The following is a 22,205-nucleotide window of genomic DNA, read 5'->3' as shown; positions in this document are numbered from 1 at the left end:
GGAAGAAGAAAGATACATGTTAATTCAAGTATATGCTTTGGCCTAACCCGGATCCTTATCAATTTTCTGATTAATTATTTTATAAAATGGAGGGACGTCATACCTTGTGAAACATGCTTTAATTGGACAAAGAAGTTACATGCGAGATTGACAAAATTCAACACTTAATCCGAACAACATCCTTAAGTTGGATTTAAATTAACTCGTTTAAGCAGGATTAATAGAATTCCTTATTAAAAGAAAAACTAGTCCTATAAACTGCCCGAAGAAATTGAGACTGGGTGATTCAAAACTGTATTATATTTGGCTAGATTTAACAACCATTTGCTCCTACCTATTCAAAGCATGCTGAAAGAGTGAGTTCAATTCTATCAATCATATTGAATAGTTTCACATTCCATGAACTGTATTTACATCCTGTATGCTTCTAAATGAATCAAATACCATAGTTTCAGATCAACATAAACATTAATTAAGTACAAACTTACTAATGTATTCTCTATTAGGCTACAAATTAAAGGATTTATACAACTTTAACAATATTCGCAAAGCTGTAAGTAAAAAAAATTCTTCAGATCTTTCAATTCAACTTTCATTGCGACATCAGTTACATCAGACAGATTCGAAGTGTGTACCTGAGGACATGCTTACAATGAAGAAAGCAAGAGAGTCAGTTGAGCAACAGTGCAAGCGAAACAGCAGCAGTAACAGATGAACAACAGCAGGACAAATTCCAATGCAAGATGCAATTATAGACGAAGAAAGAGGCAGCAAAATGACAGCAACAAGCAGGGGAGTAGAATCAGAATTCAGACAAACCAATTCCCAGAGAATCAACCAATGCAAACCAACCAATAAACTCAGCTGAAACTTGAAAGAAAACAGAACTGACTGAACAGGTTGAACAAACTGGGAGTCGAATGAACAACAGGAAGAAGAAAAAAAAACAGTTTCTGCTTTCCGTATATCCCTCTCCCTATTTCCTTTATTTCCAAAATCCAAATGTCAATCTTCAGCTTTGAAACTATACTTGAGTTATCAAAAGAAATCTTTTCCAGTTTTCTGTTTTTTTCAGAACTCAACTCTCAACATTCAATCTCAGTTTTTTATGTGTATCTCTCTCTTTCTGTATGTGTGTATCTCTTTCTCAGAACTTCAGCTCTCCTTCTTCTTATTTCTCCCTCTATCTATCTGTGTATGTGTGTATATCTTCAGCCCCTCTTATCAGATCTCTATTCCTATGTCTGTCCCCCTATATCTCTCAATGTGCCTTTCTTTTATAAGCCTTAACATCACCCCTTTTACAGCATGTTAGACCAATCAGATACCTCTCCCATGTGCTATCTTCTTTTCAGTTTCAACTTAGCTATTTAAGTATTAACCCCATGACATTCCCTTGGCAGGCTTAACTTTTAGTAAGGTTTATTATTTCTGAAACTAAAGCAAAGTATGGGCAGCAGAGTGTGATCTGACAGCATGTGCTGTCAACTATTTTATTCAAAAGCCCTTATGCAGGGCACAGGCTGTGCACAAATGCACCTTGTGGTACACCAATGCACATGTTGTGCACAAGTGCACATGCCCTCCAATTCAGAACTTTAAACAAAACATTCCTTTTATATTTCCGATTCAAATTAACAACTATAAGTAAACAAACTCAGTTCCTAATTGATTCGAGCAAATGCTTAGCAGAAGTAAGTCGATTTGTTATTGTTTGGACAACTGAAACTAATTGACGACATATGTCGACTCGACTATACTAGTTATAACACATACAATCGAAACCAAAATCAGACATTTAACAGTATCGAACACATGATTCGAATTGTACTGACTAAGCAAAATTGTACTCGAGGAATCAGTTGGTCAGTTCAAATTTGAAATTTAACTAATTGCACAACAAATACATACATACACATTATCAGAACAAGTAGAAGAAGAACTCAATCAAACCACAAAGGTTCAGGCAAGGTGGACAGGACACAGTTGGTAAAATTCGAAACACAAATTTCATAACAACATGAACAGCCTTTTAAACAAACATGGACTAACAGAATCAAGAAAAGAAAAGCAAAACTCACCTTAAATCTCGAAAAATCAAAAGCCTTAACTTGGATTCGAACAGACCTTTCTTAAGGCTGAACGGACTTTAATCGAAGTGTTTCTCAGATGAGAAACACTTCGCTTAAGGTCCATTAGACCTTAATCTTTTGGTTTAAACGAGATACGGACCAGTGACAAGGAACCCTAAGGTTCCAAAGATTAGATCTGGGATTCATGCTTCCCTGGTCAGATTCGGACCAAACCAAGCATGGTTTGGTCACGAGAGGGGTCCGGGGACTGTCTGGTATGAATTTAGGGCAGATCGGTGTAGATCGAGTTTTGACTCGAATCTTCAAATGAAGATTCGAGAAGGTGGGATGGGATTCGAGGTGTGTGGTTGGTGGATTTGGGTTCAGGACGGTGAGGAGCATCTATGGTGTTAAGGGTAGGGTCACCGGCGTCCATGCCGCCGGCTTTCATGGCGAAGGTATGCAGGGGCGGCTAGGGTTTGGAGGGTTGGGGTCTGGTGAAGACGACCTAAGGCAGGGGGGGGGTTTGGATTAGGGCGCGGGGTGAAGGGGGAAGGGTTTATATACGGGGTGGATGGATTGATCTCAACCGTTAGATCAATCTAGATCTACGGTCTGGATTTGAGGGCTTAAGTGGAACGGTGTCGTTTGGCTTAGTAAGGGTCAAGGTTGGTTCGGGTGGAACGGGTCGGGTTCATTAGTGGGTTATGGGGTGTAAGATCTTGGCCGTTGATCAATCTGAGATCAACGGCCCAGATCATACTGGATTAAACGGTGTCGTTTGGATGGCTAGGGGCTGAACTGGACTGGACCGGGTAATTTGGGTTGGGTTGTCTGTTTGGGCCCTGAATTAAAGTAAAAATCAGCCCAAACTGATTTTCAAACCCAATTTTGCACTCTCTTTTATTATTTTTTTTATTTTAAAACAAAACCTAAGTAAATCAAATTAAAATTAAATAAACACTTAATACAATTATTTGCACACATATATTAAAATATTTAAAATAGGTAAAATCAAACAAAACAAAAATCACGGACCAAAATGCCTATTTATGATTTTCTATTTAACAACCGGATTACGGTTCAAATTATGCATGACACATACATTTTTTTGTATTTTGTTTTAATAAAATAAAACGGGCAAAAATCATAAATAATTAACAAAGTGCCATGTAAAAATCCAAAAATTGTACAGCAGGACCAATTGTTATTATTTTTATTTCTTTTGGAGCGATTGTCGCGCGAAACAAAAATCACGTGCTCACAAGCATTGCTAGGAGGATTGAGGGTATGCATGCTAGGGAGGGAGAGGAGAGGAAGGCCAAGTGGTCTCGAGAGCCGGGCCATTATTCTGGTGCCCGTGCCCCAGCTGCAGGTCATCATGGCAAGGGTTATATGGGTCGCTATGTTTATTCAGCTCTTCTAGCCGCTAGTGGTATTCCAGCTCTTCCTAGGCCTCAAGAGAGAGCATTTTTATGCACCTCTAGTATCTAGTGCGCCTCTTGCGCGGGGTGCTTTCGGTGGTTAGTCCAGCAGACCTGGCCTGAGCCAGTCACAATCACCACATCCTCCCAGAGCTTGTTTTGAGTGTGGCGATACATGCCATATGGTGAGGGATTGCCCCAGACTTAGGAGGAGTGCACCTCCACAGACTTCTCAGCCACAACGTGCCCTGCAGAGTTCTTATGTTATGGTTACAGCTCCAGTTGTTACCCTACCTGCTCAACCAGCTAGAGGTAGAGGTCAGGGAGGTAAAGGTCACCCTAGAGGGGGAGGCCAGGCCAGATACTATGCCCTTCCTGCCCGTACTGAGGCTATTGCCTCCGATTATGTCATTATAGGTATTGTCATGGTTTGTCATAGAGATGCATCGGTTTTATTCGATCCAGACTCCACTTATTCTTATGTGTCTTCTTATTTTGCTCCGCATTTGGGTGTACCTCGAGATTCTTTGAGTACCCCTATTTATGTTTCTACTCCTGTGGGAGATTCTCTTATTGTGGACCGCATTTATCAGTCGTGTTTGGTTGCTCTTAGTGGTTTTGAGACTAGAGCCGATTTATTGTTGCTCAAAATGGTATATTTTGATATTATCTTGGGCATGGACTGGTTGTTGCCCCATTATGCTATTCTTAATTGTCACGCCAAAATCGTGATGATGGCTATGCCAGGTGCACCGAGTGTTGAGTGGAGGGGTACCTTAGATCACACTCCTAGTAGAGTTATTTCTTTCCTTAAGGCTCAGCGAATGGTTAAGAAGGGGTGTGACGCGTATCTAGCTTATGTGAGAGATATCAGTATTGATACCCCTACAGTTGATTCAGTCCCAATAGTACAAGATTTTTCTGATGTGTTTCTAGCTGATCTTCCGGGCATGCCGCTTGATAGAGATATTGATTTTGGCATTGATTTATTGCCGGGCACTCAGCCCATTTCTATTCCTCTGTAGCGTATAGCCCCTCATGTGAGTTGAAGGATCAGTTACAGGAATTGCTTGATAAGGGTTTTATTCGACCCAGTGTATCACCTTGGGGTGCTCCTGTCTTATTTATGAAGAAAAATGACGGTTCTATGCATATGTGTATTGATTACCGCCAGTTGAACAAAGTTACAATGAAGAACCATTATCCTTTGCCTCGTATTGATGATCTATTTGACCAGCTTCAGGGCGCACGGGTGTTCTCTAAGATTGACTTATGCTCAGGTTATCATTAGTTGAAGATTCGGGAGCCAGATATCTCGAAGACTGCTTTCAGGACTCAGTATGGTCATTACGAGTTCCTTGTTATGTCATTTGGGCTGACCAATTCCTCAGCAGCCTTTATGCATTTGATGCACAACGTGTTCCAGCCATATCTTGACTCGTTCGCCATTGTCTTTGTTGATGATATTATAGTGTATTCTCGGAGTCGGGAAGATTAGGAGCAACACCTGAGGACAATGCTTCAGACCTTGAGAGAAAAGAAGTTATATGGTAAGTTCTCAAAATGTGAGTTTTGGTTGGATTCCGTGGAATTCTTAGGCCACGTGGTATCGAGTGAGGGTATTCAAGTGGATCCGAAGAAAGTAGAGGCAGTGTAGAGTTGCCCAGACCATCCTCAGCTACAGAGATCCGCAGTTTTTCTTGGCTTGGGGGGTTATTACCATCGTTTTATTGAGGGCTTTTCATCGATTGTAGCCCCTATGACTAGGTTGACCTAGAAGGGTGCTCCGTTTCAGTGGACAGAGGAGTGTGAGGCGAGCTTTCAGAAGCTCAAGACAGCTTTGACTACAGCCCCAGTTTTGATATTGCCTATAGGTTCGGGGTCTTATACCATCTATTGTGATGCCTCGAGGATTGACCTTGGAGTGGTGTTGATGCAGGACGGTAGGTTGATTGCCTACACATCCAGACAGTTGAAGGTACACTAGAAGAACTATCCTTTCCATGACCTTAAGGTAGCTGCCATTGTTCATGCCTTGAAGATCTGGCGTCATTATTTGTACGGTGTGCCTTGTGAGATTTATACTGATCATCGGAGCTTGCAACACCTGTTCAAGAAAAAGGATCTAAATTGCTCCAGAGGAAATGGTTAGAGTTGCTGAAGGACTATGATATCACTATTTTATATCATCCGGGCAAGACCAATGTGGTGGTCGATGCCTTGAGTCGCCGGGCAGAGAGTTTGGGGAGTTTGTGGATTATTTACCAGCATCAGAGAGGCCTATGGTGATGGATGTTCAGGACTTAGCCAGCCAGTTTGTGAGATTGGATCTTTCGGAGCCCATTCAGGTTCTAGCTTGCGTGATTTCTCGGTCTTCCTTATTTGATCATATTAGGGAGCGTCAGTATGATGACCCTCATTTGCTTGTCCTTAAGGACAAGGTTCAGCATAGTGATGCCAGAGATGTGACTATTGGTGATGACGGGGTATTGAGGATGCATGATCGGATCTATGTGCCCAATATTGATGGGCTTCGGGAGTTGATATAAGAGGAGGCCCATAGTTCACGGTATTCCATTCATCCGGGTGCCGCAAAGATGTATCAGGATTTGAGACAACACTATTGGTGGAGGCAGATGAAGAAAGATATAGTTGGATTTGTAGATCGGCAACAGGTGAAGTATGAGCACCAGAGACCGGGTGGGTTGCTTCAGCAGATAGAGATTCTAGAGTGGAAGGGGGAGTGGATCACCATGGACTTTGTAGTTGGACTCCCAAGGACTTTGAGGAAGTTCGATGCCATTTGGGTGATTGTGAATCGGTTGACCAAGTCCGCACACTTCATTCATGTGTGTACTAATTATTCTTCGAAGCGGTTGGCGGAGATCTATATCCGGGAGATTGTTCGTCTACATGGTATTTCAGTTTCCATCATTTCAGATAGGGATACTCAGTTCACATCACGGTTTTAGAGGGCCGTCAGCATGAGTTGGGTGTCTCAGGTAGGGTTGGGTACAACATTTCACCTTCAGACGGACAGACAGTCTGAGCGCACTATTCAAATTCTTGAGGATATGCACTGTGCGTGTGTGATTGAGTTTGGAGGGTCTTGGGATCAGTTCTTTCCATTGACGGAGTTTGCATACAACAATAGCTATCAGTCCAACATTTAGATGGCGTCGTATGAGGCTTTATATGGTAGGCGATATAGATCCCCGGTGGGTTGGTTTGAGACGGGTGAGGCTAGATTATTGGGCACAAACTTGGTTCAGGATGCTTTGGAGAAGGTTAAGGTGATTCAGGATAGACTCCGTACAGCCCAATCCAGACAGAAGAGTTGCGTGGACCGGAAGGTTCGTGATGTTTCCTATATGGTTGGAGAGCGAGTTCTGCTTCGGGTTTCACCTATGAAGGGCGTTATGAGATTTGGGATAAGGGGGAGTTGAATCTGAGGTTTATCGGGCCTTTTGAATATTGATGCGTGTTGGGGAGGTTGCTTATGAGCTTACCTTACCTCCCAACTTGGCAGGAGTTCATCCGGTATTTCATGTTTCCATGCTCTAGAGGTATCACGGGGATCCGTCGCACGTGTTGGATTTCAGTTCAGTCCAGTTGGACAAGGATCTATCTTATGTTGAGGAGCCAGTGGCATTATTGGACAGGCATGTTAGAAAGCTGAGGTCAAAGAATGTTGCATCAGTGAAGGTTCAGTGGCGGGGTTAGCCGGTCGAGGAGGCGACCTGGGAGATCGAGCAGGATATGCGCAGTCGTTACCCTCATCTTTTCGCTACTTTAGGTATGTCTCTAAGCTCGTTCGAGGACGAACGAATGTTTAAGTGTGGGAGGATGTAACGATCCGGCCGGTCATTTTAAGAATTTACGCCTCGATCCCTTATTAATTGTTGTCCCCGTGTTTGTTTCTGCTATTTTGATTTGCCGGGAAGCTTGGTTTTGAGTTTTGGTGAGTTTTGGGACACTTAGTCCCTAAATGAGAGTTTAAGTTTTAAAAATTGGACCGTAGTCGGAGCAGTGTGAAGACGGCCTCCGAATGAAATTTCGTTGGTTCCGTTAGCTTTTTTGGGTGATTTCGGGTTTGGGAGCGTGTTCGGTTTGTGTTTTGGAGGTCCATAGCTAATTTAGGCTTGAAATGCCGAAAGTTGAATTTTTGAAGTTTCCGGTTCGATAGTGAAATTTTGATTCGAGGGTCAGAATGGAATTACGGAAGTTGGAGTAGCTCCGTAGTGTTGAATGTGACGTGTGTGCAAAGGTTTAGGTCATTCAGACGAGGTTTGATAGACTTTTTGATCGAAAGTGTGATTTGAGAGTTATTGGAATTCTTAGGCTTGACTCCGATGACAAATTGGTATTTTAATGTTGTTTTGAGCGTTCCGAAGGTTGGAACAAGTTTGAATGATGTTATGGGATATGTTGGTAGGTTTGGTTGAGGTCCCGGGGGCCTCGGGTGTATTTCGGATGCTCAAACAGGCACTTTTGGTCTTTGGGAGTTTGCTGGTTTTCTGGTGTTTTAACAGTAGTGATTTGTTCATTGCGATCGCGTGAGTTCATCCGCGATCGCGTAGAGTAAGTTGAGGCCAAGCGGATTTTTGTGAATCGCGATCACGAAGGTAGGAGTGCGATCGCGTAGAGTGAGCAGTCTTGGTCATTGCGTTCGCGTGGAGAGCTTTGCGTTCGCATAGAAGGACTTGGAGTAGCAGTGAGTGTTGATACCCAATTTTTCCCTATGTATTTTTTATACTCAAAACACTTTCAAAATAGCATGTGTATGCATATATAAGCATGCCCAAGAGTTTTGGTATTTTCCCTAATTTTTAAAGATTTCTAAAATCAATTTATTGTCTATTTTAGCAGTGCAAAACCCATAATTATTCCCAAAATCATCAATTTTGGTGAATAATTTATTTCATTCCCATATTTATACCAAAATATAGTTAAAATAATTTTTGCATATTTTTACAAATTTATTTAGTATGTTAAAAGCTAAATTGCATATAATTGCAATTGTAGCCTACTTTAAGATTAATAGCATTTTATAATTGTAAAATTGGTTCCAATATATTTAAATTAATATTTATATATTATTTGTTGGCTCAGTACTTTTAATTTGCTTTCAGGATCATTTTATCATTTTTATAAAAATAAAAAGGAAAAAACTGGCTATTTAAAATCTGGCCCATTTTTATTTCAATCATAGCCAAATTGATCCCCCCTAATTGACCCAATTCTGAAACCCAATTGGACCGGCCCAATTCCGATTTAACCCAACCCTTTACCTATTTATCCGGCCCGCCTGGTTTTCTTTTAATCCCAGCCGTTGATCTAATTAATCCCAGTCGTTGATCTTTTAGATCAACGGCTCCCCTCATCCCCTTCCTTTTTTAATTCAAACGACCCCTTTAACCCTACCTCATTCTCACCAACCGCCGCCTCTGCAACCCTCCACTATCTCAAACTCTCTCGAGGGTTCTCAAACCCTAGCCTCCTTCTGCCTTGTTCCACTATGTTTTCACCGGAATCCATGGCTTCTCAGGCCATGGACAACCTATATTCACCTCCTCCGGCTCTTGCATGCCTGATGCTCGAAGATTCGAGGCCAGACCTCGAAGGTCTTCACTCAGACCTTCACCGATTCGAAGATTTCGGCCATCTCCGACTTTGCTCCGGTGGCTCTTGGTCTTCTAAGCCTGTTTCTGACCTCATCCGACTTAGATCGGACCTCTTTCCAAGCCTCTCTCATTCCAGGGTTCCTCTGAAACCCTAGCTATTCGAGGTTTTCTTTGATTGTTCTTTTAAATCTATGCTATATTTGTGCTTTATTGGAATTTTAAAACGCTTTCCCCAATTTTTCTTTCAAAAATTACTTCTTTCGATCTAGGGTTTCTGAAAAGCTTAAAATGTTTTTCTGACTCTTCCTTTTCTTTTCTTTGTATGTATGTGTCTATACTATGTTCGTATGTTTTCTTTTCTACCATGCCTGTATTGTCCTTCTACTTTTCTTTTATACATGTTACTCCTGTGCTCACATGATTATCCTTGTTATGTTTTCATTACTCTTCTACTATATGTGTTTACTGTTAAGTTCTTCGATATTTGTTTGCTTTACTGGACCCTGTTCGTGTTCTTGCTAAATGTGTTTCATCTATTGCTTCTTAAGTTTGTATCACTTTTTCTTCTGAACTTGTTTAAGTTCTGAGTTTTTCTCAAAACGTGTTCTCCATGCTTTTGACTGTGTATCATGTCTGTTTGTTTCTCATAAGTTTTTGAAAAAGACTCCTGAGCCTCTATTGAATGGTTTGCCTTCTCATCTCTATTGTCTGACTCAACTCGAAACCCTAAGGTTTGGGGATTTCTTGGCATTTTGATCTTTTGTGTGCGAGTTAGGTTCCACTTCGGGACCCTGGACTCTCAGACTCATTGTGAGTCTGCGAACTAGACTTATACCTCTTCTTGTTTATGATTCTGAACCTTTTTTTGTTAAACTCTCTTCTAAATAATTTGACAAACCCCTCTGGTATTCACATCTTTGTGTGCTTTATATATAAGGACTCTGCCTTCAAAGATTTTTGATTGATTTTGAAATCCTCTAATGGGGTTTGATTGATTGTTACTAATTTTTCTTTGATTGAACCTCCTTTACCTTTTCCTGACTTGCTTCATTCGAATTGAATTGTAATTTTGATTTCCCTGGTTGTTTGATTGATTCCCTTTCCTTATTTTTTCCAAGCCGTGTACTATTGAATTCTTTCCTTTAATAACTTCTCTGTATTTACCCCTTTTGTACTACTTTGAAAAGGTTTTAATCAAAATTGCTTTCCTTAATTGGCTTTTACCCATTGAAATCAGAATCCCTTAACTAAAGGGAGATTGATTTCAATGTTATTTTCTTACCTTTTCTCACTTGTTTTCTGCACTATAAAAGGGGCACGACCCTTCTGCACTTTGATCATCCTTAACTTACAATTCAATACTTTTACAACACACTTCGAATTGCATACTCTTACACACACACACTCTCAATTCAGTACTTTACACACATAATCTCACAGCTCTCTTCTAAGATCTTCTGACTATTTGTTGGCTTTACAAGACTACTGCTTTTCTTTTCTTGTTTTCCTAAAACTGGTATGTCCTTTATTTAGTTTTCTGCCTCACCCTTATGTGCTTCAGACTGTTGTTTACTCTACTGCCTATGTTCAGTAATTTGTGTTACATATTTTTCTTTCTTGCTTCTATTTCTGTTATGAATCCTCTACCCCTATCCCCTTCTATGTGCTGAGTTAAGTTCTTGTCCTGATAGTATCCTAATTGCTGTCCAGGCCTTGGCTTGATCCACAATGGATCCTAACTCTCAATGCTTGACTAGCAGGTTGGTCAGGGGTGTGCCAGCATCTCAATTGTTGGGCATGGCCACTAGCTTGCCCTGTCTCTCTTTGATTCCCTTCCCCCTTGTGCACTTACACCTATTCCTAGAATCTTAAGTTCTGCCCCTCTCTTTTGAGCCTTGTTTTGGGACCTTGGGTTCCCTCTGAACTTGGATATCTGAGAGCTGGCATTTCCACACTGCACTATAATCTAAATCTGCAATATATTTGGGGTGTAAGCACTGCCTGGAGTTCCTAAAACTCCTTGGATCTCTAAAACACCCCAGATAAGAGAAGGCTTTGGAAATCTGGATTTCGGAAGTGGTTCAATTTCATATTGTTAGACACTAAGTCTGAATTAGGTTGCTCGGATGTAGCTATGATTTCTGATGTACTTTTAATTTCTGTCTTATTTTTTATCGGCCTGTAATAATTTGTATAAACTCATGGGGATTTAGTGAAAAGGGAGGGGGTTACTTTATGAACAAAAGGTAGAGATCATGCCTATAGGATTTAATTTTTTGTCTATACAACTCTACACGTAGAAAGCATGTCTATAGGGATTAACTTCTAAACTTTCTACAACTACGCATATAGATACCATGCTCATAAGGGTTTATATTTTCTGCGCATAATGATACCATTAGGCAAACTGTAAGTTTAACAACAAGGTTGCATATAGACACCATGTTTGTAAGACTCCTGTTTTAAAAAAAAGTGTTAAAATCAGTTGACATATAGAAAGCATGCCTATAGAAATTTCGAATTTGAACTATCTCATTCTTGTTCAAGACAGCACCAACCGTTTAATTAATAAATACTTTTGGTAAAACTGGCAGCCTTCTGCGATTTTCTGAGCCTCATAAGTTAACAAACATTTCCTAAACAAACTGGCATTTTCTGAAACTCTCTTTTTCTGATAAGTTCGTGAAATCTCTTTTACTAGTCTGCATACCTTTTGAAGTTCCTTTCATTTCTTTTAGACCTCTTCAAAACAAAACATACTTTTCCTGAAACTCGTTTCATTCTGAAAAACTGATAACTCTTTATAATCAGTCTGCTTTTCGAAATCGTTAGTTCTGTCCAACACATAGCTAAAGTGGTTCAGTCTTTGACGACTGCATTCGAGTAAGCCTAATGCGGACTTCCTGTCTAAAAGTATGAGTTAAACCAGTCCGTTTATCGCTTTAATTTTAAAGACCAAACCAGTACGTGCAAGACATGCTAAACTCCATGGCTTATGTGATTTAAGGAGGTTTACTTGAGCCGTATTTGCTTATTTGCTCTCCCCTTTATTGTATTGTGTATTTTGATTGACGCCTTAGTATTTTGTCCTTTGAAGCTCTCCAAAGGCCCCAAATCCCTTCCCTTTTAGGATTAGTAGTCCTAAATACCTCCGGGACTGATAGGATTGGGGGCGGGTAGTAGCATGCAATAAGTAACGATACCATTCCACGCTTTAATACCTTAACGGGCGGGAAGGGTAGAATATGGATATGATGACCGGTGCGCTAATATCACGTGCGACCTCTCTTCCGATGAGTGATTGCTGGATATTGGATTGAAGTGATCCATATTAATTATAAACCTAGGACCCCCCTCTCTTTATTTGTTTTCATCTTTTCTTGTAAAATTATTCAAATCTCTTTTTTAAAATTTCTGCCCTCTTTATATACTTTCAAAAGTTTTCAACCTAATTGCAATGTTATATGCGAGTCCTTACTTGTAAAGTCACAATTGCAACATGGCCAGGAACACACTAGTGGATCTTGAGGGGTGCCTAACACCTTCCCCTCGAGATAATTTCTAGCCCTTACCCGAACTCTGGTTTTCTAACTCAAACTCTTCTAAAAAAAGTGTCCTAATGCACTATAATCATTAGGTGGCGACTCTTCAAATTCCGAAACCTAATTCTCGAAAGGGAATAGAGTTGTCCTTCCCAATGTCGTATACCCGATTTCTGACCCCACGATTAGAGAAAAAGGGGGCGTCGACAGTGAGATGATGGAATTGCTCTATGCGATCGCATAGAGCAGGCCGCAATCGCATTGTTGTGAGGAAATTTCCTTATGCGATTGCATAGGTATTTCTATGATCGCATAGGGTTAAATCTGGGTAGTATTTAAATAGCTCATCCACGATCCTTCTTCATTTTTCCACCATTTTTGAACGGGATTAAAGCTTTTGAGGGAGAGTTTTGAAGAAACCAAAGGGGAATCACTTGGAGGTAACATTTTTAACTTCATAACTCGTTTATATATGATTAAAGGTCTAATAATTAGTGGTGAAAATTAGAAAAAATCAGTGCAAAATGAGTAATTAGGACTTGAGATTAAGTGACCTTAAAATGGGTATTTGAGGGGCCAATTGAACTACGATTTTAGTGTTCTTGATATGTATAGACTCGTGAGAGTGTGAGGATTATGAAAATGTAAATTTCACCCAATTCCGATATGTGGGACCGAGGGATATTTTGGTCATTTTACCTAATTTCGCGTATTAGCTTAGAATTTCTTTGTGGAATTAGTTACTTGAAGTGTTATTTACATTATGCAATTGAATTGAATAGATTTGGGCCATTTAGAGCTGAGTACTCGTGGCAAGAACGTGATTTCGGGTTGACTTTGAGCCGGTTCTAGGTAAGTGGCTTGCCTAACCTTGTGCGGGGGCCTTTCCCCTTAGGATTTGGTATTATTGATAATTGAAATACCTTGTACGTGAGGTGACGAGCGCGTACTTGTGCTAATTGTTGAAAATCTGATTTTTATTAAGTAATTACTAGTATGTTTCTTTTCCTGTTTATGCTACTTGCAATTTAAGCCTGTTGTTACCTTAGGAAAGCATGTCTAATTGACTTAATTGTCTTACTTGCTCAACCTGCCTTATTTGGATTACGTGCAGTATGCTAGGTTGGAAATACCTGTTTTGCCTTGGTATGGAACTTGAATTGAACTGTGTACTCTTCTTGTTGTTGCTGTGTGTTTACTTTGGGACTATGGGATGGTATCCCGGGAGATCCCCCTGTATGTGTACTTTGGGACTAAGGACAATATTCTGGGAGATCCCCCTGCACTTTTACATTGGAACTACGGGACTGCACCCGGTACATTCCCCCTGTACTGAGTATTTACATTTGGGACAACGGATCGGTATTTCGGGAGATCCCTTCGCATTATGAGTTGGACTACGAGACGGTATCCTAGGAGATCCACTGGATATTTATATTTGGGACTATATGACGGTATCCTGGGAGATCCTCGGTTGTTATCTTTGTGCTAAGCTGTATTTCTTTCTGTGTTTACTTGGCCTCTGTGGTAGTGGTTGTTGTCCTTTATATCCTGTGTTACTTTTACTGTTGTACTTATTTATACTATTTTTTTGTTCTGCACTGTTAAACCTTATATTTTATTTAACCTTAGTAGGGCCTTGACCTTCCTCGTCACTACCCGACCGAGGTTAGGCTTGGCATTTACTGAGTACCGCTGTGATGTACTTATGCTCTTTTTGCGCATGTTTTTTATGTGCAGATCTAGGTACTTCTACTCAGACTTATCACGCTTGAGACGAGGCGCTTGTAGAGATTCCGAGGTATATCTGCCGCGTCCGCAGACCGAAGAGTCCCTTTCTACTATCCCTTTTGTATTATCCCTTCTGTACTTTCGTTTTCTTTGTTAGATATTCTGGAGTTAGATGTTTGTAGACATTCAAAGGCTTGTGATCATGAGATTCTGGGTTTTGGGAAATGTTAGTATTTTCGAGAGTTGATATTGTGTATGTCAAGCGGCACTTTTAAACACTGTTTTATTTCACTATTTCAGTTTTTAATTATTTCTTCCGCAAATTGGTTTATTTTTCTACATTGTTAGACTTACCTAGTCATAAAGACTAGGTGCCGTCATGATAGTTCACAGAGGGCGAATCGGGGTCGTGACAGTACCTATGATAACTACATCGAAAGCCTCAGCCTCAGGCCTGGCTAGAAGAGCATAACATCGAGGCTAGGCCCCACCACTCTAAACTACATCTCTAGGACGACCTGCTACTGGCTGGACTTCACCTCTAGCGGTCTGAGCTCCATATCTAATACCTCTACCTCCACCTCTAGCTGGCTGGGCGGGTGGTGGAACACTAGGTGCCTGAACTATGGCACGGGAACCCTGGTGCTTAGAACTGCTCGGTGCTCGAGAACAAAATCTAGCAATATGCCTCGTGTCGCCACAAGTAAAACAAGCCTTCTGCTGCTGGAACTGACGACCCTAAAAGCTTTGGAGCGGAGGTGTACTGATAGGAGCTGGTGATGCACTGTAGGACTGCTGATCAGAATACTGAATATGAGAACCACGACCATCTGGGGCACCATGAGAAGCCTGAAGTGCTGACTGAAATGGCCTGGGAATATGGCCCCTACCAAAAGAATCCCTGCCTCCAGATGAGGCACCACTGAATCTGCCTAAATAACGAGGCCTCTTGTCAGACCCCTGACCACCCCCTTGTGATAGAACCATCTTGGCTCTCCTGGCCACCTCCTGAAAAGAAATCTCACTCCCCGTCTCCCTAGCCATCTACAATCGAATAGGCTAAATGAGTCCCTCTATGAACCTCCTCACTCTCTCTCTCTCAGTGGGAAGTATAAGGAGAGCATGACGGGCCAAGTCAATAAATCTGGTCTCGTACTGAGTAACAGTCATAGAACCCTACTGGAGGCGCTCAAATTGCCTCCGATAGATCTCTCTCTGAGTGATAGGAAGAAACTTCTCCAGAAATAGCTGAGACAACTGATCCCAAGTCAAAGCTGGTTACCCAACTGGCCTAGCCAAACAATAATCCTCCACCAAGTCTTGGCGGATCCAGATAAGCGAAAAGTAGCAAGTCGACCTCATTGGTCTCCACTATCCCCATATTCCTGATAACCTCATGACAACTGTCTAAATAATCCTAGGGATCCTCAGAAGATGCACCGCTGAAAGTGGTAGTGAATAGCTTGGTAAATCTGTCCAATCTCCATAAGGCATCAGCAGACATAGTTGCTCCATCACCGGTCTGAGCTACTACACCCGGCTGAACTGCTCTAATTGGTTGAGCTGCTAGAGTCTGAAACTGGGGAGCCATCTGCTTTGGAGTGCGGGTAGCAGGAGTCTGGGCTCCTCTTCCAGCATGAGAGACGTCTAGTGCTACATGAAGCGAGCCTGCCTCGGTGACACTCTCTATAAGACCCACTAGACGGACCAGAGCGTCCTGGAGTACTGGGGTAGCAATGAACCCCTCTGGGACCTAAGCTGGGCCCACCGAAACTGCCTGGGCCAGAACCTTATCATCAAACTTAATTTGAGGCTCCGCCGCTGTTGCTGCTGCTCTGGGCTGAGCTCTACCCCTGCCTCGGCCTCTAGTATGGCCTCGGCCTCTGCCCTTCTAGGAGCTGTTGCTGGGGGCTTGGGCTGCTGATCAGTGGATGAGGAAGCGCGTGTTCTCACCATCAGTGAATGAACGGAGTAGAAATTCAATTAGCATTGAGAAACCAAATTGCATGATAGGAAAGAATAGATGTGAAGTTTTTCCTAACTCTGTAGCCTCTGGGGATAAATACAGACGTCTCTGTACCGATCCCTCAGACTCTACTAAGCTTGTCCGAGAATTGTGAGACCTAAGTAACCTACAGCTCTGATACCAAATTGTCACAACCCGAATTTCCCACCCTCGGGAATCGTAGTAGCGCTTACTCGTGAAAGCTAGGCAAGCCGAGTATTATAAATTCATTACCCTTTTTATTAATCATGTTCGAAAATTCAAAGTAATAAGTGATTAAATAGCGGCATAAATTAAATAACTAGAAATGCAGAAGATGAAAACTTAATAGATCAACCAAACATTTCTACATAATCTGAAGTACAATAATACCCATAATTTGGTGTCACAAGTCACAAACTATCTAAGAGTGCTGCAAATAAGGTCTGAATGAAAATACACATTTTGTCTCTGAATAAGTAAAAACAGAAAGAGAAGTGATAGGAGGAGACACCAAGACCCGCGGACGTCTGCAGTACTACTTCGGGTCGCCTGAATGGACTGAAGACAGCACCCTCACTGCGGTCCAAATGCTCCGGTATCAGTATCTACATACAATGTAAAGTGTAGTATCAGCACAACCGACCCCATGTGCTGGTAAGTGCCTAGCCTAACCTCGGCGAAGTAGTGACGAGGCTAGGACCAGACTGCCAAATAAACTTGTGTAGTTAAATCATATACAACGGAAATAAAAGCAGATAATTACAGCTAAAGTTGGGCAGGGGAAACATGTTATGGGGAGTAACATTTAACAATAGAATAATAGTATAGAAATGTAAGGAATGCCATAAATCAATTACCAGCAAAAGATAAGGAAATAAGAAACAAGTACACATGTAATACCGTTGCAGGCATGCAACCTGATCCCATTTCATATAACACCGTTGCAGGCGTGAAACCCGCTCCCATTTCATATAGTACCGTTGTAGGCATGCAACCCGCTCCCATTTCATATATCAACACCAATCATAAAAGAATCCCGGGAAGAAAACAATAATATAACAACAACATCCCCGCAAAGGAACAATAATATAACAACAACATCCCGGCAAGGGAACAATGATATGACAACAACATCCCGGCAAGGGAACAATGATATGACAACAACATCCCGACAAGGGAACAATGATATGACAACAACATCCCGGCAAGGGAACAATAATATCACAACAATATCTCGGCAAGGGAACAATAATGATAATCCTCATATGAAACAAGAATAAACCACAACAGAGTCACAACATTACAATACAAGACTTACGTGCATGCTTGACACCGACATATAGATACTCGTCACCATGCCTATACGTCGTACTCCACAATTAACACATAGCAAAACTCGAGGTTCGCTTGGTCAAAACTCGAGGTTTGGACCAAAACCCGATCACCCATTCACCCACGAGCTCGAATATGCAATTAGGTTCGAAATACGACCCCAAAACGATGTCTAAATCCCAATTATTCAAAAAGCCTTAACTCTATCCAAATTCCTAATTCCTTCCATGAAAACTCTTGACTTTTTGATTAGAAAGTGATGAAAAATATTGGGTAATTGAAAGAGTAAAGTTTAGAATTGATTACCAACACTTTGGGGATGAATTTGTGGGAAGCAAATCGCCTCTAGGCCTTGGGAGTTCGAAAATATGGAGTAAAATAGGTTCTGCCCGGTTCTAGTTCTGTTTTAAAATAACTGGGCAGGCCTTCATCGCGTTCGCGATAGGCCTATCGTGTTCGCGATGGGTCAAGCCCAGATGGCCATCGCATTCGCGTTCAAGATCTCGCGTTCACGGAGTTTCAACTCCTCGAGCCTTCGCGTTCGCGATCAGGTGGCCGCGTTCGCGTAGAGTAAATTTGAAATCCCTCCCCCAAGCCACTAACCCTACGCGTTCACGAGGCCTGGACGCGTTCGCGAAAGGTACTCCCCCCACAGCCTCGCGTTCGCGTCCCAAGCTCTGCGTTTGCGAAGAATAATTTTGCACCTGAGGAATATTGCCTTTTGCGTTCGCAAGTGAAGCCACGCGAACGCGAAGAACAAAATCTCTGTGCACCAGAAACTGAAAACCTGCAACTTTTCTAAGTTTAAAAACCTTTCGAAACCTATCCGAAACTCACCCGAGCCCTCGGGGCTACAAACCAAACATGCATACTAACTCAAAAACATCATGTGGACTTACTCGTATGATCAAATCGCCAAATTAACAGCTTTAACAGCGAACTTAGCATCAAAATCAAAGAAATTTTTTAAGAACACTTAAGTTTCAAATTTCACAACCGAGGGTCCGATTCACGTCATTTCAAGCCCGTTTCTTACCAAATTTTTATAGGCTCAAAATAAACGCCATATAAGACCTATACCGGGCTCTGGAACCAAGATACATACCCGATACCATCAATTTCAAAAATATTCAAATTTCCTAAAACTCACATATATTCTAGAAAATAATTTTTCTTTAAAAATTTATTTCTCGGGCTTGGGACCTCGGAATTCGATTCAGGGCATACGTCCAAGTCCCATATTTTTCTACGGACCCTCCGAAACCGTCCATTCACGGGTCCGTTTACCCAAAATATTGACCGAAGTCAACCTAAATTCATTTTAAAAGTAAACTTCATCATTTTTCACAGATTTTTACATAATCGCTTTTTGGATACACGCCCGGACTGACACGCAAATCGAGGTGAGATAAAAAGGAGGTTCTAAGGCCTCGGAACACAGAATTTATTTCTAAAATAAGTGATGACCTTTCGTGTCATCACATAACTGGTGAACAAAAAACTGTTGATTCACGTAGTTTTAACTTTTAAGTCCTTAACCTAATTTGAGGGACATACTAATTGTAGGTTCACCGAGAAATTTTACTATGTGAATCACATAACTAATATTACGTATACGAGGCTAGTTTATTTCTTGACAAGTGGACTCATGTTCCTACTTGTTTTAAAACATAAACTAAAAATGGAACGTTTAAGTTTATTTTTTTTTCTAATTAGATGCTTAGTTGCCTAGTTGGTGGACAACAAACAAAAATTAAAAGGGGAAAAGAGAAGCTTGAACAGTATTTTTAGTATGAACAATTTGAAGAGTCAATAGATTTTTGATCATTTTATATTATCTATATTGATTTATAGTTTGTGTCTGGTGATGCAATTGTTATATAGCAATGTTATTATGGCGTCTGTTAGATGAGTGATGAGTCTGCAGCAGCATAACTTACCACAACTTGTTACATTAGTACACTTTATCGTTGTTGCTGTACTTTGTGTTTCATGCCCAAATTGTCATTGAGTACTTTTTAATGAAAGTTATCAGTTTATGTTTCTAAGTTTTAACTTTCTTTCACTTATCGTACTAATTTTTTTTTAAAAATTTCCTTTGGTTGAATAGCTCAAGATATATAGTGTTTTAAATTTTATAAATGTATAGATCTTGATAGTGTAGTTACTGTCCTTAAGAAATTTAAGCCTCCCAATTTCTTTGCTAGGATTATGGCCAGAATTCCTCCAGGATTCTACAAAGCTTCTGAAATTCGAGTACCAACAATTAATTCGAATTTCTACTTGAACAAACTTTGTGAATTGAAAATAGCAGAAAAAGAAGAAGATGAAAATTGTTGCTTTTCTGATGATTTTCGTTTTGGAGAGGAATAGGGTATTTATAAACCCATTAGGTGTCTGTTAGGATTAACAGACTCAACCTTTGTCAATAGGCACCTTTTAAAAATCAAAAGTCACCTTTTTCAAAATTAATAACTGTTAAAACGTTTTAATAATTAAAACATTTTTATTAAAAAGAAATAAATTTTGGGCTATTTTAATTGGTTCAAGTGTCCAATCTTGATTATTAATAATATAGATAGTCAAATTCTAGTTTCCCTCCAAAATATCTTTAAAATATTCAAATCATGTAAGACAAAAAAGTACTTTAAAACACTTCTTCCTTTCTTTCTTTTTCCAAATAGAGACAAAACAACATCTTCTCAAATACTTACATCAAAACACTAACTAATATAACATAGATTGCTCGTACCTTAGATTTTGATTAGTTGGATCCTAAAATGCAAGATTTTCAATTATAAAATCTTCTTATTATGGAAGAGTAGACCTAATAATACAACAAAAGATTATTAGTTGATTATTACCATTCCCCTGATCACCGATATTAGGGGATCTTCTCCATTTTAATTTCCTTTTAGTATCCACCAGCTAAGCATTTAATTAGGAAAATAAGTAAGTAAGAACATGAGTTCATAGTCAAGAAATAAACTAGGGTTGGTTATGTGACTTGAAATGAAAAAAAATCTCCCACCACACTACGTGAATCCGTAGTTATTTCGGAGAGCTGTTATTAAAAATTTTATTCGCCATATATAGCACGCTTGGCGGGTTCTATCCTCCGAATATAGGGATTTTTCTTAACGCTTGCCATTGATTTTTCGTGTACCCTAATGGCGCAACTTCAACCTGATCTGGCTGATCTGCCGGTTTGGTCGGAACTGCCTGTTGATTGGTCGGAACTTCAAACTGATCTGTTGGTTCTTATAGGTAAACATTTAAATTTAATTGAAGACTACCTAAATTTCCGTACTGTCTGTAAATCATGGCATTCTGCCGCCACCAAGAATAATTTTAACAGTAACCTGCCTCGGGTTCCTTGGCTGATGTTAGCCGAGGAAGAGAATGAAACCTCAGATAGAGTAAACGGTGAAGGCAGTTCTTATAGGAAATTCTTCAGCCTCTATAAACGATGTGTGGAGTATATGGGATGGCTTATCACAGTTGGAAAAGACGAGGGTGAAATCAGTCTGTTACATCCCTTCTCTGGTGTTCAGATCGAATTGCCCCATCAAAATACCACTGAAGATTATTATGAACTCAACGACACTGATGAACCATGGACCTTTATCATGAAAGCAGTTCTCTTAGCTAATCCTTCTCATACATCCGATTACGTTGTCATGGTCATACATCTCTTTCCTTAGTTTCTGGAGGCCAGGAGATTTGACATGGACCAGGATTAACTGGCAAGAACGTTGTCACTCTCCCCATGGTGATGTCATACATTTTAATGGGAAATTTTATGCAGTTGATTATCTCTCAGTCGTGTTTGCCCTCCAATTTGGGTCACACCAAATCTGTGTTGAGTCAGACACCTTCTTTATTTACTCGAATATATTATGGTATATGTTCTTGCTTACCATAAAAGTCAGACTGCGTTTGTTTTAAAATAATAGTAATAGTTACCTGTTATTTACCTCCAGATGATTGATGTTTCTTTATTGTTTTCATATTTCATCCAAGTATGTTGTGTTAGAATGCATTACTGCCTGGAAATCGTCTTTCTATATCAGTATTATCCTTCCTCTCAAATTTCTTACTTGAAACTTTCAAGATCTATGTAACCATCTTGTAGTTGTCTATTGAAAAGAAAGAGGGTGTAAGATCTTCTATGAGTGATCTTATTTTGTGCCTCACACAACCGACACTAGTTGTGTGAAACCTCTTTTTATCTTACATATTTGTGGACTCGTGTCTTACATATTTGGGTCCACAAGATTCTGGGACTCACACAGTTGTGAGATAAAAAAGAGGCCTCATACAACTAGTGTCAATTGTGCGAGGCACAAAATAAAAATTTTCTGCTTCTATTATTCTGCTTCAATACAAGTGTTTTAAAGCTGTTTCCGTTGGACTTTGTTATTTAATAACAAAAAAGTGTGAATGGAAAATGGTGGAAAAAAGAAATGGAGGAAAATGAAATTTTGAATGAG

The 22,205-nt window shown here is 40.4% G+C and overlaps 1 pseudogene; it reads left to right on the top strand.

Moving 5' to 3' along the window:
- The first annotated feature begins 20,775 nt into the window (after positions 1 to 20,775).
- Positions 20,776 to 21,660, top strand: LOC142182330 (F-box protein SKIP23-like; annotated as a pseudogene).
- The last annotated feature ends 545 nt before the right edge of the window (positions 21,661 to 22,205 follow it).

Source organism: Nicotiana tabacum, chromosome 6 (genome assembly GCF_000715075.1).
Source record: "Nicotiana tabacum cultivar K326 chromosome 6, ASM71507v2, whole genome shotgun sequence".
In the NCBI taxonomy this organism is placed as follows: domain Eukaryota; kingdom Viridiplantae; phylum Streptophyta; class Magnoliopsida; order Solanales; family Solanaceae; genus Nicotiana; species Nicotiana tabacum.
The sequence above is the reverse complement of the archived record's forward strand: the minus strand, read 5'-3'. Positions and strand labels throughout refer to the sequence as shown.